This window comes from Schistocerca cancellata, chromosome 1, assembly GCF_023864275.1.
Source record: "Schistocerca cancellata isolate TAMUIC-IGC-003103 chromosome 1, iqSchCanc2.1, whole genome shotgun sequence".
Taxonomy (NCBI): Eukaryota; Metazoa; Arthropoda; class Insecta; order Orthoptera; family Acrididae; genus Schistocerca; species Schistocerca cancellata.
Genome location: NC_064626.1, coordinates 858,205,814 through 858,222,797, shown reverse-complemented (window position 1 = coordinate 858,222,797; position 16,984 = coordinate 858,205,814).

Here is a 16,984-nt window from a genome sequence, read left to right as displayed (position 1 = left end):
ACCGACACGTCTCAGACGGTGAATCCCACAGAACGCGTCGTCTGCACGCGCCACGTGTGGTGGCGGTGTGACGGGAGCGCACAGCAGCTGGAACGTCTTAGCCATGAGGTTCTGATGCTTATTTTGCCGACATGATGCGGTGAACCAACTACAAACGGAATCTCCATTAAAATGTCGAGAAGATACGTTTGGATGTTCCACCAACTGAGGACACGAGCGACTCCCAGAAAATTGGTGCATAATAAAAATGCTCCTACACAGCTCCTCTCATTTTCATAGCTCCCTGTTTGTTCTCTTCCCATACTTTCTTCCTTCCTTCGCCCTTTAGTAATAGTTGTTTTGGGATGGATATAAACAGGCGCCAGCATATGAAGAGGTGGCAAGTATATCTTTAGTTTTTGCAGTTCCCTTTGCTGTACGGAGGAGATAAAAAAATGTCGTAATGGTATAGCAGTTATGAATTCGGTATGTGAATTATAAGTTGTTGAACGATAACAGCAGTTGTATTAGTAGATTCAGGCGCAGACCATCATTGGAAGAGGAGAGACAGATTGTATGACTGACAGATGAAAAATGTATAAATACTTTTACAATGCGAATTCTTCATCATTTGTTAGAGGCCTACAATCGAAGAAACCAGAAGCAGCAGTACATTCCTACAGCTATTTCACTCAACAATCTCTGAAAGATGTTTAGAAAGAAAATTAATAAATATCACATACGTGATAATGCAAGAAATAAATAAATCAATACAAAATTCTCGCAGAATTGAGAATTACTTGCCGGGACTGGGGATTGAGTCTATGTCCTCCGTATGGCTGTCGGACACGATGACCGACTAAAGTATTGCTAATCTTTAAATTTTTAACGAAAAAGTCCACTTACATGTAAAGTTTTCATCTTGCACCACTTTCCAACAGTTCCTATTCTGCCATACCGCCACATTTGGTTATACTGGGAAACTACGGAAATGCCTGTGGGGTATTAGCTTCTGAATCTTAAACAGGGGGGAGGTGCCTACTGTTCGCGAGAGAGGTTTGTTATAGGGTGGCCGTCGTAGTCTAATCCTAGTAGCGGCGAACTGTGGCGCAGAGCAGGTATGCGTGTAGCCGTGAAAGCGGTCCTGACCTGCGCACATAACAGCCCCCCTCCCCCGACGTCCACCTCCCTGCACGCCGTGGCAATTTGGACGGCGGCTGGCGGCGTGCCGGAGCCATTCGGCCACATTAGCGGAATTTCCCCCGGGCGCGCTACTGCGCCGAAAAATGGTCTCCGCCGGCGCCTCGGAATTATCTCTAAAGTCGCCGCTTTCCGCTGCACACCGGCCGATAATGCCTGCCGGCCGCAGTATCATGAATACCGAAGGCTCTCCCCAGCCTGCTCGGCTGATTGAGGAGAGGCAACGAAAATCGGCGACCCGAATAAAAGTTCTACTAAATACTTGCGTGGATGGTCTCTCGATCATTGCGACTTTTTGGCAACTTAAACAGGAGGAGCATTTGACCTTAGCTGAAACGTGGGCATTTAGAAAATTACCCTAAAAATAAATTGTTCTGTACTAGATTCTGAGCACCGGGGGGAATTTGGAACTCTACACTTTGCGTGAAGGGAAATTGGGCACTCACTTCCCAAAGGTATAAAATAAACATTTAGTTACATTCATACTAAATGAGAAATTTTTGCAACGATGACATTTTAAAAGCAATGAAGCACAGACTGTCTTAAATTATTCATACAATTTCATAACACTATATGTCCTACAAGTATGAAGACAGACACTTTGCTTGAATTTCAGTTCGCGATTAGCATTACAAAATATTTATTTTCGAAAGAACCTTCCGAATTAACTGTAGTATTTGTGTTACATCGATGCACACACGCTCTCGCGGCACTTTTTACCTTCCGCAAATGTTCAACATGCGCTCCAAACGATAGTCAAACACGTCCCATTCTTTTGCGAGCGCGTCTGGATCTTAAGCAGTGGGGAGCTGTCTACTGCTTGTCGCAATTAAACCAAAGTTTTTCACAGGTTAGGCACATAAGCGGAGTCCTTCACACAGCACCTCAAAAGAAATCACATGCCGTGCCATCAGATGACCTTGAAGGTCTATACTGCAATGCTAGTGCCATCGTCGAATGCTTTGAGCTGTACGACGTGGAGTGCCATTCTCTCGAAGAACGTAACTTTGCGCAGTTGTAACTGAACTGCACGTGTTGGAACGAGGAACGAAAAACGCCTGATCTTGCTCTACGAACTTTGTAACAGACGAACGGGAGAGCGAGCGAGACAGAACCCTACCGGCAACTACATGAGTCAATACCTGCATACATCCTCTGCAAGCCATCGTAATGTGTGTGGCGTAGCGTACTTTGTACCACTACTAGTTATTTGCCTTTCTGTTCCACTCCAAGATACAGCAAGGGAAAAATGACTATCTGTATGGCTCTGTACTAGCCGTAATTTCTAGTGTCTTATCTTCGTGCTCCTTACGCGAAATGTATGTTGGTGGCAGTAGAATCGTTCTGCAGACATCTCGAAATACCTTCTGTCTAAATTTTCTCAAAAGCTTTCCTCGAAAAGAACATCGTCTTTCCTCCAGGGGTTCCCATTTAAGTTCCCGAAGTATCTCCGTAACACTTGCATGTTGTTCGAACCTGCATCCGAATAGCTTCAGCGCCTTCCTTTAATCTGGCATGGTGCAGATCCCAAACGCTCGAGCACTACTCAAGAATAGGTGGCACTAGTGTCCTATATGCGGTCACCTTTGCAGATGAACCACACTTTCCCAAAATTTTCCAAATAAACTGAAGTCTCCCATTCGCCTTCTCTTCCACAGTCCTCACTTGCTCGTTCCATTTCATATAGCTTTGCAACGTTATATCCATATATTTAAATGACTGTGTCTAGCACGACACTACTAATGCTATTTCCGAACATTATGGGTTTGCTTTTCCTATTCATCCGGATTAACCTACTTTTTCCCACTTCTAGAGCTAGGTGCCTTTATCACATGGACTAGAAATTTTGCCTAACTTGTTGCGTATTCTCCTACAGACACTCAACTTCGACACCTTCCCGTACAGCACAGCATCATCAGAAAAAAACTGGAAATTTCTGCTCACCCTGTTCGCCAGATCATATATGTATACAAAAAATAATGTCGTCGAATCACACTTCCCTGGGGCACTGCTAACTTGAAACTGGTGTCAAGGTAAGCTTTTAGTTTCGTTTCGTAAGACTGATATTTAACCCAAGTTTCTTTTTCCACTCTTGTAAAAGTCATACTTTGAAATCGGATTCATGTATTGAGACACCATGTTTATTATGTTACATTTACTGTCTTAATATTGCAGTGAAATTGTAATGTGTAGTGCTGTTTAGAACTGCGACACTCCAAGATGAGAAGTGAGGAACAGTAATCAGAGTCCCAAAGGCTTCCATCCCTACCAAGTCTAATGTTATTCTATCAGTTCTGTCAGCATTCTTAACGAAATGACATGATATATATCAAAAACAAAGAAGCACTGTAATATAAGCTAAAATAATTATTGGTGTAAAGCAGGCTCCAAATAAACTTGGTACATCAGTAATACGAAGTGGTAAATTCGTAAGAAACAAGATTTAATTATGTGTTCTGCATCACTATTTATTAGTTGATAAGCAGAATAAGGACAGCTTTTCTCACTCTGACTTTTCTACTCCACCATGTCAACCATGTGCCAACAGAAATGGGATAGAAGACGCACAACATATACCCTTTCTGTCTCTCTCTTTCCACGTTTCTCAATTGGAGACGGGTTACCTTGTCATTTGCTGTTAGATTAGAGGACGTCATGTGTAGGACATCTGTTAGCGTATTGTTAAAATTTTTTTGCATTTTCGTATTTCTGTTATTTTCGAACTGTCCCTGGAAACACGTACAAGAGTTGTGATGCTAAAAAATACATATTAGTTCTACACAGCAAATGAAACAAAAATTTTCTGTCATAATGAATATACAGTAAAGGACTCAGAATAATAGCAAGACGTTGACAAAGATTTTATTCTGCCCTTTGCGTTTCGTAACTTGTATACTGGAAATAAAAGTGCCTTCGACGATATAATGGTAAGAAAACCATGTAAAATCACGAAATAAAAAATAATACCGCCGACACTTAATATAAAAAACTGGTATCAAAATACGAGAATAATACTAGCAACTTTTAATAATGATGACAACAATTCTAAGTTGTTGTAAAATAATGGAATCAAATAAGCTCAAGAGGCCATATATGGGTGCCATTCGTATTATTACGAGTGTAGGATGACGTATTTATCATTAGCCATCACAACTAAGCGAAGGTTGCTCTTGGTGTAAGTGGTTTTACTTATTGTTCTTATGTGCATCTTGAGGATCAATTTAATCTTGCCAAAAAAAAAAAAAAAGAAAAGGTGGTTCCCGATAGCTGCCCATTTTTGGTTGTTTGAACATACTGACACAATTTCACAATCTCCAACTTTCTGACTTGGGACTTAATGAGCATGTGGCATTCGATGTCAAATATGTGGTAACAAAATTAGGACAGAACCCTCAGAACATATATGTTACCTTTATATCATTTTTTAAATGTAGATTTTGGCGACACGGTGATCTGTAGCCGATTCTGGGCTCTATATGAGGTTGCAAGATGTCAGTTTGGTTGTCAGTCGATAATATCTATTTACGGCTTAAAGAACTCGGCTGTTCATTAAAAGAAAATGTTACACAGTTTTATGGAGCCATATCTCTCACGACGTTGTTACATGTAAAAGCAGTTTCACTCACACAGTAGCATTGACTAATGTTCAGTCGGAAAGAATTGTCAATACCAGTTGAGAAAGTCTTTTTACTAATGCTCAAACGGTACTATCTTTCCGTTCATAATGATCGATTCAGTTTTCATTACGCACTGCGACAATAATCCGAATCGACAGTCAAAAAGTTCCAGAATTCACTGTCTCAGCAAGTTTATGCATCTCAGATCAACAATGCGCATCCCGCCATACTGCCACACTCACTGTCTCTGACTTTCCCTCTTTGCATATCGCTGCTCTATTGTGCTTTCGATATGGCCCTCTGTGCTCTCACGCCCACTGTCCACACAGAGGTTCCCCACAGCACAGTTAATGCTACAAATGCTGACAAAATAAACAAAAGAATTTAGTCATTTCATATTCATGCACCAACAAGAAAACACAGTTATTTATTACAGAAAGGAAAATAAAGTGCAGCTACGTTTTAACATCATTTCCAAACACAGCTACGCTACACCATCAAAGATATGAACACTTAGTCAAAGAAAACAAATGGTTCAAATGGCTCTGAGCACTATGGGACTTAACATCTATGGTCATCAGTCCCCTGGAACGTAGAACTACTTAAACCTAACTAACCTAAGGACATCACACAACACCCAGTCATCACGAGGCAGAGAAAATCACTGACCCTGCCGGGAATCGAACCCGGGAACCCGGGCGCGGGAAGCGAGAACGCTACCGCGCGATCACGAGCTGCAGACAGTCAAAGAAAACAAAACAGAGTAAGAAAATTTATCACTGGTGCCCATATCTTCACAGGTTTCAAATTATATATTTTCTGGAATAAGGCCAATAATTCTATTAATTTATTTTATGTTCTGAAAGCAGTTCAACAGCTCTAATCTCTGTATCAAATAGCATTTATGTACTTCCTAACTTTTCCTGATCATTATCACTATATCCTACAGTTAGTTTCAGTGACAATAGGGTCAAGTTAATGTTTTCATTTGTACAGATTGAAAAGTATTAAACATAATGCAAAGAAATATTTCAACAATTGAATTCATCATTTTTTTAATATTTAGAAACATACTCATATAATAACATTTTTGTTAACCCAACTGCTGTGAGAATTATCAAAACCTAAGCACTTGGCCTATACTTTATCGTCTTCCTTCTTTGAAACATTTTCAACACTGTGTATATGTGGTTAATTTGCCTTTTGTGATACATGTTCGTTGTGTCGGCTACTGTTGCAGTCATAACCGACACAAGCAAGGAAGGAGAGAAGTTGTGATGGCTTGAGACAGAAATCCAAAATGATCCGTAATAGTTGCAGATTAATAGAACACCTCATTTCTACAAAGGAAAGTAACAGAACTTCTCATTATGAAGTGGCTTCCTGTGCCTCTTACATGAAATTACATTTACTATCTATTACCAATCGTAGAACGCAGGCTAAGTATCGTTTTCGTATTAATCAGTACTGATGCTCTTGAAGTCTACGACCGAGCTGGGCTCGACCAGCGATCGGCTGCTGGATAGGTCAGCGTTGACAGGGCGCGCTCTACTCGTCTTCCTGGAGGTGAGGCACTTCCCACTCATTCCGCTGGCGCACTGGTCAGCGCCTTCTTGATGCCGTTTCGCGCCGCACAGTTGTCGTGTAGGGAACCTGAAGAGGCTCCCAGAGGCGACCGTGTCAGCCGCACGATCCTGGTAGGATACGAATCAGTGGACAGAAAATATGCGAAAGAATCTCGCAATCGACAAGAACGAATCTGGTTCTGATGACGGCGCAACAACGCGGCAGGACTTTGAATTAAGTACATGCAAGCGCCCGAATTTCGTAAAATCGTTACATTCTCCCAGCGCCTTGTGCTACCAAAAACTCTGAAAACAATAGAATCATTAGGCGGAAAGCAATAACTGCGCAATGTGGGAGGCGCCGCGCGCTGCAGTGAGTGCAACAATTGGAGCAGCGTGCGGTGGCGCCGGCCATGTAGAAGCCGCGACTTACCTCGCGGGGTGGGAGCGGTACGTTGCGAGGAAGAGCAGCAGCGCTTGCTGCCGTGGGGGTGGGGGTGGGGGGAGGGGGCACGGAGTTTCTTCTTCATCTGTTGACTGAACGTACGCACAAATCGTCCTGCCTCTCCGCTCTACTGGGGATGGAACAGAGCACTGGTAACGTAAATGGTAACATTGGCTATACAAAGTTGTTCAAAGTCCTGGACCATAAACTGTGGCCCGCTATCTGTAATCAACATTTCAGTCAGACCTTCCAAGCAAAAAATAGATGACAAAGCCTGTATGCTTCTACGCGATGTACTCGAGTTCATGGACACTGCAAACGGATATTTGCTAAAACATTCTACAACAAAAAGGCCAAAAAAGCGTTCCAAAACGACAAGTGAGCTGGTGCGCTGCGGCGCCAGTCTCCATCGATCGTCATCCCGATCGTTGTGAGTCGATTTTCGATGCCTGCTTGTCTTCTTCGCATCTTTGGCGGATGGCTATTTAAGTGCGGGGCGCGCGCTCTGCTGGAGGCTTGAGTTCGGGTATCAGCTGTGTGAGCGACGGTGACGTGTGGCGCTGTGAACGTATGCAGCGTGCCGAGTGGCCGAGTCGATACGACGGAGGAGCGTAGGCAGATGCTGCGGCGTGTTTAGCCGTTGGAATGTAGATCCGCTGCCGACGGTGGCTGGAATTTCCTTGAGATTTGAAGAAAAGATTTCCTTCGCGTCTGTTACATGTCACTCAAAGTGAATGAACTGGAGTCGTCGAATTGTTCCTTGGTGGGTTCTATTCATGACAATTGAATACATGAGTGCACCGAAAACTATCTTGATTGTTGCAGTTACTTGTCACTGTATTTGGTCTGGCCGCCTGATATGTAGACGGCGTTTAAGGGAGTGCCAGATATGCGCAACAAATAGACACGAAGCCGTGCTTAATGCGTAGCTAGATGTCGTACCAAGTAGTGCGTAAGTCTGCGCCTGGCGTTCGAGCGGGCCGAAATAATTTTCCCTATTTTCTTTTTGTATGTTATTATTTTATTTGTTGGTTCTAGAGAACTGGCTAATCAAACTTTAAGAGCCGTTACTGGGCAAGTGGTCACTTAGGTTAGTTCTGCTTGGGTTTTTTTGTGCCGTGCATAATTAAAGGTTTACTTATAACCAGTTGGACAGATATGTTTTGTGTATCTGATGCGCCAGAATGTTGTCAGCCTCTGATGTGTTTATGTTTCAGATTATTGGTAGTGGTCGACGCGAGCAAACTCTGATCGGGGTATCACGGTGGAAGAGGGAAATTTAAGGACCTGGGTCGGTGTCTATGGTTACGTTGTTAGTGTCCTGCAATTCCATCTTTCCGGTGGAGCCTTGTGGATTTCCGGGAGCTTAATTGTAGCTCAAAGTTTAGTTCTACTTCACCTTCTGGTCCGTGAATCTCCTGTATCTTTTAGAACCTTGCGGTCTGCTCGCGTCCATCACTAATTTTCAACGTAAAATTGAAACGGACCCATTTTAAGACTATTTAATATGCTATTATTATATTCTGGGGATGAAATGTATGTGAACCTCGTACCTGTAAGTAATAATAAAGAGAAGCCAGGTTGAGTGTATTAATCTGATAATACTTTCAATTTGTTAGAATTGCTTAAGATCAGTCCATGGAAGATGTCTTAGCTGTTGGAAGCAGTTTTAGAATCTGATATGAGTTATGTGAAAGTCAGTTCCTATGTAAGTCATGAATCATGTTTCATAGGTTTGTGTGATTCAGTTATGTCAGTTAAATTTGATTAATGGTGATTTTGTGAACATTGTTTTAATTAATGAAAACTGGTTGAGTAAATTTTGAAAGATCTGTGTTTATCGGACTTAAATAGATTAATTTTTTAATGTGAGTCCTGCTGGTGATTCTGTAGGGCAGGTGCCTTTTATTATAATAGTTCGTACTGTTAATTTCGTTAAGAGCATGTGTTTGTAATAAAGAAGTGTATGGGAACTACAAACTGATTATGTGTTTAATTTCGATGTGTCGAAAGCAATAACACATCAACCAGTAACGTCACTATGCACCCTTTGCCACGGCGATTTGAAACTTTGGCCAAGCTGAAAACGTTTGCTGCGGGGCTGACATATTTTCATCAAAAGTGCAACATTGTACCTTCATCTGTTCAGTACAGTGCCGGCGCGCTGATTGTTTTGTTTGTAAAATTCCCCAATCTTCTTAGTGGAGCAATCGCAACATATCTTTTTGCAACACTTTAGGAATAAGCCCACACGATTATCCAGTGTCATTTTGCAATAAAATGACACGATGCTGGGTGGAGAGGCAATGCCGATGAGCAAAATATCGGCGCACAAAAGATTTCTGAATGTTTTTCACCGAACGAGGCCAAGCAGTATGGATTTAATATGACAAAAACTTCAAGTCGAGGTCTGCTTCTGTGGCCTGTGCGATTTTCCCACAGTGCAGTAGAAAAGTCTGTGTCCAGAGCATCGATCTGACGACTAGATACGTCAGAGCATCGAGTTCAGAATCAGGACAAACAGGAAGTCGAGAAATGGCGTTGGCATTTGCGCACTTCGGCTGGATCGGTACAGTATTTCGTACTGATACTGTGGCAATAACAAAGCCCAACGTTGCAGCTTCTGAGCCAAGCGTAGCGGCACTGTTTTGGACGGATGAAACAAAGACTGAAGTGGCGTATGATCCGTCACTAGGTAAAACTTCCGACCAAACAGATAATAGTGAAGCTTTGTCACGCCATACATAATAGTGAGCGCTTCATTCTCGATTTGGGAATAGTTACACTGAGTCTTTGTCAATAACTTTGAAGCGAAAGCAATCAGCCTGTCCTGTGAACAAAATCTGTGCGAGACCACATCTATCCCCTGCCAAAACCAGAGGCTTAGCGGGAACGAAATGTAGAAGTCATTCGTCACTCAACAAGGTATTTTTAAGTTTCTGGAACGCATCCTGACACTCTTTGGTCCAAACAAAAGGAACAGTCTTCTGGCGCAAACGATGCAAGGTAGTGGCGATCAATGCTGCATCTGGTATAAACCGGATATGATATGTCAGCTTCCAGACAACTGACTGCTGTTCCGTCGCGTTTTGCGGGGCAGTGTGAGTAAAGGGGATGAACTACTTGACTATTAAGAAAATCGCCTAAGTATTTAATTTCATCTGAAAAAAGGCACATTTGTCCAGACGACACTTCAAACCTGCAGCTGAAAGTACTTGGAATAGCGTACGAAGGTTACTGACATGTTCCTCCGGTGTACATCCTGACACCACAATATCGTCCAAGTAGAACAGAATGGAACTTTTGCGGTAAACCGTTCTAAGTAGTGTTGGAATATGGCAGGCGCGGAAGCGCTGCCAAAGCTTAAGTAAAAAAAATTGAGCAACCCCAAATAAGAGCTGACCACGAACACTCCCTGAGACTCCTTATCTAGTTAAATTTGCAAATAAGCATCACGTAAGTAAGTTTTTGAAAAATAATGACCTGCACCAAGTATGTTCATTAATTCCTCAGGGCGAGGCAATGGATATGTATCAATTATTGTCTGTGTGGATTTAAAGTCTACACAAAGACGAAATTTTCCAGTAGGCTTTGTTAAGATGGCCAAGGGAGAAGCCCATTGACTAGCGTGGATAGTAGCAATAACTCCACTGTCTTGCCATTCCTTAAGTTCACTTGCAACTTTGACTCTAAGTGCATGAGGGACGAGACGCTTCCGAAAAGAGTTAGGTTGCGTATTGTCCTTCTCTGTAACCTCTGCCAAGAATTTATTTGCTCTGCCAAGCCCTTCAGAAAATACATCAGGAAACTCCTCAGTCAACTGAGTAACACTACCTTTTGGGCTGAACGCAGAAACTGGAAGTACATTGTCCCGAATACGAAAACCAAACAAATCGATTGAATCTAACACAAAAATATTTTCACAGTGTTGCGAATGCAAAATTGTAAACGTCACTGTTCCGGTGTGTGACTGGGATGTGGCAGGCACACTGCATGTACCAAGCACTGGAATATCCTGACCGTTATACGCAGTAAGTTGTTTGCAACACTTTGTCAACTGTCACGAGCCCAACTTTTCATAAGCGGCACGAATAAGTAATGAACGGAAGCGCCAGTAGTCTGACTGAAGTCGCACACAGCGCCCATCAGTGACTAAGTTCACAAATAGTTTGTTTGACTGTCGTTGCACAGAACTTGGGCGGGGTGAAGACACAACCTCGATTTGGTCATTACCAGTACCGGCAGCCAGTTTAGTAAAAACTACATTCACTGAGTGGGAAGGTGCTCCGTCTTACGAGAGCGAACCTTTGTCTTTCCAGGCACACATACTGTATATAACCTGGCTTTCCACAAGGAAAGAAAGTCACGTTACGTATAGATCAGTGTTGTCTTTTATGCATGGAAGAGCAGCGGGGACATAGTTTCACAGCAGACACACACACATTGACACTTGTTTACTCTGCAGTGGCCAGTTTACGCAAGGTGGTCGGTCGTAAGACTGTCCCGTCTGCATTACACTGCAAATGGGAGCTAACTGAAAGTTTTCCACGGTACTGTCATACGAGCGCTGATGATCAGTAACTTGTAATACTTATTTCAAAGTAGATTCAGAGTGTGTGAGAATTTGTTCACGAATCCTACTGTCTGTACATTGTAGATAATTGCATCGCGAATCATTGCGTCACTGTAGTACTGTCCATAACGCTGTCGTGTCAAACCATGACCCAATGACGGTATGTCTGTTCTGGCTTTTCCCGTAAACGAAAGAACTTGTAACGAGCTGCAGCAACCTGTGCCTGATCCTCGTAATACTTAGTGAGGGCGGAAACAATATTTTCAAAACCTAGCAATTCCGGCCAACTAGTCGGGAATATCTTCTGAGCGATGCGGTAAACAAATTGTTGAAATGGTTCAAATGGCTCTGAGCACTATGGGACTTAACACCTCAGGTCATCAGTCCCCTAGAACTTGGAACTACTTAAACCTAACCAACCTAAGGACATCACACACATCCATGCCAGAGGCAGGATTCGAACCTGCGACTATAGCGGTCGAGCGGTTCCAGACTGAAGGAGCCGGTAAACGCCTGTGACGGCCGTTGACGAGTAATAAGAAAGTTTCACAATGCCTTCCACTTGATGTGTAGCACAATGAGCGTGAACTGTGCGTAGTATTGGTTCCATTCCTCTCGTTCATTAAAAGCTCCTAGCGGTGAAACGCAAGGAGGCGTTGCAATTAATGCGGCGGCTGTTGTGGCGGAGTTGACGCTGCAGCGGCTTGTGCGTTAATGAGCTGCTGAACTGCCGCAATCAACTGCGACATTTGATGGTTCTGAAACTGAATAAACTGCTTCAGATCACAGCCAGCAGCAACTGGGGGTGTAGGTGCAAATTGTGTAGGAGACTGGTTAGAGGACATTTTAATGATAGGAGCGGCGCACTGAAATAATTAGAAGCAAGTGAAATGCAGAAATAGCGAAACAGTTGCGGCTAGGCTACAAGAAATAACACAATTAGTAGCAATGCTTCTCTGAAAGAAAAAAAGAGAAATATTAGTAAGGCACTGTGACGGAGCGACGAAGAGCGAAGGCAGCGTCTGTTCTGGAAACCTGGTCGCCAGATGTGTGTCGATTACGATGGGAGTCAGCACCAGCAAAAACAAGAAAGGAGAGAAATTGCGATCGCTGGAGGCAGGAATCCAAAATGATCTGTACATAACAGATATAGATTAATAGAACACTTTATTTCTACAAAGGAAAGAAACGTAACTGAACTTCTCATCACGAAGTGGCTTTCTGTTCCTCCTACATGCAATCACATTTAGTCTCTGCTGTCACTCGCAGAAAGCAGGCTACATACTGTGTTCCTATTACTCATAACTGATGCTCTCGAACTGGGCTCGACCGGAGATGGGCGGCTTGTTAAATCAGCGCTGACAGTAAGCGCTGAGCTCTTGTCTTCCTGGAGGTGTGGCGCTGCTTGCTCATTCTGTGGGTGTACAGGGCAGCGCCTTCTTGATGCCGTTTTGCGCCGCTGCACTGGTCGCTGTGCAGTCGATGCTTTAGGAGTGGACAATGTTCACAAAATATCCCTTTCAGGCCGGCCGTCGTGGCCGAGCGGTTATAGGAGCTACAGTCTGGAACCGCGCGACCGTTACGGTCGCAGGTTCGAATCCTGCCTCTGGCATGGGTGTGTGTGATGTCCCTAGGTAAGTTAGGTTTAAGTAGTTCTAAGTTCTAGGGGACTGATGATCTCGGAAGTTAAGTCCCATGGTGCTCAGAGCCATTTGAACCATATCCCTTTCACTTCACTTCCATTCACATTTCTCAACTGGTATATAATGGGATTCAACAGTGCAACATAATCCGTTTCAAATGTTTCTGTTGATCAATTTCCTATTAATCCATTTTCAAAGATACATTTTTAGACTGTATAACTGTCTGTGTTTATACATATGCCTTTCGTTACTCCTATTTACATCTTTAGGTTTAATTTTTAATGGTCCGTGTCTTTTTATTGTTGTATTCATCAAATATTTTTAACACTAAGTCTATATACATATAGTTACTTTGAATGTCAAATAAATCTCTTCCACGCTTTCTCTTGGGGTACTCCGTTAAATCTTTCTACTACTGATGCTTTCATTTCTGCGAAAGAAGAGTAATACTGTTTCATATGAAATTTAGAATCGCTGTTGAAAAAATTCTTTTGGACTGTCCCTTTAAAGATGGCTTTGACATATTTTGCTAAGTACTCTTTCAAATACATTAGTTGCATTTTATCACTTTTATCCTTAACTGTATGGGACTGTGGAAACATTGAGAAAACATCAACTACTGTTAATAAATATTTATATCATTTATTTATTTTTCAAATACCTTTTAATTTTACAGAATTTTTTTTTAGTAAATGTGATTTCCATAAACCAACAGTACCAAATAAATTAATATTTCTTGTAGGAAAATTGATCCTCATCGGTTTATGTAATTAATTTATAACTCCAGCAAGAATATTTTGAGTTCCTGAGTGTGTTTCTTAATGAATTTGTTCTTCTTGCCTCTAGATACTCTACAAATGCCTTCAATTCTTTGCCTACAATTCAGTTGTTACTCTTTGAGAACGATGTGTCTCTCTATATTTGCTACAACTGAAACACCAAATGAAATCATTCATCAGAAAGGGAAAAAGGCAAAATAAAAATGATGTGAAATTGTATAATACTTCAAAGATTGATCCCCTGGTTTTGCCAACATAAACTCTGCCGTATTCATATTGTGGGACTGATTACCTGTTGCACGTCAGAGCATGAACACTACTCACCACTGGGATAACAAAAGAAGTTCGCTACAGGTGAACGACATTTGGTCTGTGGTCGATCCGTTAATTTTAAGACTGTCTTGCTCTGCAGGCTTAGACGCAACGAGGGAAAATAAGAAAGGCTAAGGAAATAATTAAATGCATTAGAAATATGAACAGGAAATATGTCAGCGAGTTACTGATAGCCTGGCTCCTAGCTATCCCAATCCAAAGAATCGCATGTGTTGTTCACCAGCCAGAAGCTCCACATGGCGATAGTTCAACGGTATAAACAAGTGGCCGCAAGAGAATTATTCTGTGGCATCAATGCCTCGCTGCAGCACAACAATACCCCCGTGTTCACTATTACCTACCAACCACCTGTTAGAGTAGCACAGGCAGAAGCCTACCATACAGCCAACCCTAACTTTAAATTGTCAATTGACATTCCAGAATGTGACGTCGGTAGCCATCTGACGACTGAAATAAGACAGTATATTGAGAAGACCATCACCACAGTCAGGCAGTTATTTGCTATGAAGAAGTCCACTCCAAAGACGGTTGAAACGTCAGGATCTTAGTTGTTTTAATATTTCACAGTGATGTGGTGCAATACTCATAATGATTTTATTCAAACTGACACTGCTTATGGAAACCTATAAATGAATTTGATAGTACACAGAATTTTTTAGGTCTTAATAATCAGACTATTAAGTACATAAAAAGACTGTTACTAATGATACACCTAAAATTATTCCTTGGAATTAATTAAAAGAAGTTTTAATTTAGCAGATGGTGTGCTTGTTAAAATGGTGGTTGTTATGGTCGGGAATTACTGAGTATGGTGCTCTCCTGCGTGGTGCCAGCGAATCACCTATTCCCGCCTGTTGATGAGAATGTGGAAGATCTGTTCTATGATGGACAACATCTGTCGGACAGTGCATTACTGTATTCTGCTGCTGTTCTCTTAGGAGATAGTTCTTTCTGTACAGGTGTAGAGGATTTACCAGCACGAAAATTAATCTTCCAGCGCTACATCACCAATATAAATTCGAATAATGTACAGCAACATATAAGTTAGTGTCAGTAGGAACTGCCATCTAAAGACTGCTGTCATTTGCCCGTCGCAATGCTGTACGATCATCACCAGCTTCGTGCCCCGTGTGTGGACGCGTCAGCGTTGATTATACTCGATTTTGGAGTATCTTGCGTAGGTTGATGATAAGTGCGCCCCGAAGGCTTACTGTGTTGTGTGGAGCCGTACCACCAGGGTTGCTGCTTGATCTTAGGTGTGCTGCCAATAGATAGTACCGCACACTGCCTCAAGAACAGCAAACTGGTCAAGACACGACCAGTAATGGAATCTGCTAAGGCGATGTGGGGGGATTCCGGTCGGCGCCGAGAGGAACAGCACAGCATTCGCCAGGAACCACCTGAAGATGGCAGCGTGTATGTCTGCCGAAAAATTGTGGAGAAATTACGACGCTACCCGGTCTGATATCCGAGTACTGTTCAAATTGGAAATACGCCGGGAAAACTTCAGATCGCATTCGAGGATGGCTTTGGCAAAGATCTTGCACGGCGCGAATGTGCTGTAGCTTAGGTGGATTTTGTAAGACAGTTTGGGGCTGCTTCCCGGCTTGATAGACCACAAGTATCCTACATCACCAACTGTGGCACGTTGTAAACACTAATCGTTTGCATACTGTCTATGTAAATTTTGCCACTGTTGGCAACATAATCACTTCTTATGTTCTTTGCACTTAATGTTTCTAACCTGCCATCCAACTTGCTTGAATGTGTACATAATTATGTAACCATGACAGAAAACATCTGTGACCAACGGAGATATTTACACTTATATTTCTTTTCACCTATACAACCAAAGACCTCCGCAATGCTTTGAGACGTGTTCCAAAATACTCTTTTCCTTTATTAGTACTTCCTTTGCACTTAGTAGGTTCTTCCGCGTTTACAAAGTATTGTAAAACGGCAGGAAAAGAAGTAGGTATTTTTACTTTTACATCTACGTTTTCGTTGATTCTTTCAATCAAAGACATCTCCAAAACTAGGAGTCATTCACTGAAACTAGACAGTTACCACAAAGTCGTAATAGAACACGTTGGTTAGGTAGGGGTAAGGCCCCGTAATTTTCAGTTCTTCTAATATTGAGGTCAACGGGGGTGGGGGAGGGTGAGGGTGGGGCGTCATAGGTTGGGTTTTTACCTATAACCCATCCAAATTCCAGGTGTGTCTGATTATTAATTACAGAGTAATTTAGACGAAACAAAAATTGCAGAGCGTTACCCCACAAAACGAGATAAAGCCCTTTCGAGCATATCTTTGCCCCATTTGCGACAGGCACGGATAAAAATTGACGACTGTAAAATAAACACACTTGAAATAGCCATTTGTAACACTGTTGTATTGTAGCCAAGTTACCCAGCACAATATCGAACTGAAATGTCTCATAAATTTTAGCAGAATACTTTTAGAAAAATAATACTTTATTATCCATGAAAGGAGGATTAGTAGAGTAGCCTGAACGAGTTCAATTACTGAGGCTAAGCTATCAAGGTACCTAGTAAATAGTGTATTTTGTTAGGTCCTCTGTTTCTTCCTTGTAGTCTCAGCCTCTTGTTCTTCCTCTTTTTCTGATATTTCTTCGCCAGGCAGGAAATCCATATCTATATCTGAGCAATTGTCGTGATGTGACAAGACTGCTTCTGATTCCCAAGAATGATCAACTGGGTGTTTAATCTGTTTTCTTCTTTTTTGGCACTGATGTAATGAAATCTAGTTCACGACTTTTTTTTCTATAGCACACTAATTTCTTGCTTTGGTACGTCTTTCCTTCTTAGTAGCTAGCTTTTCTTTTTGCAT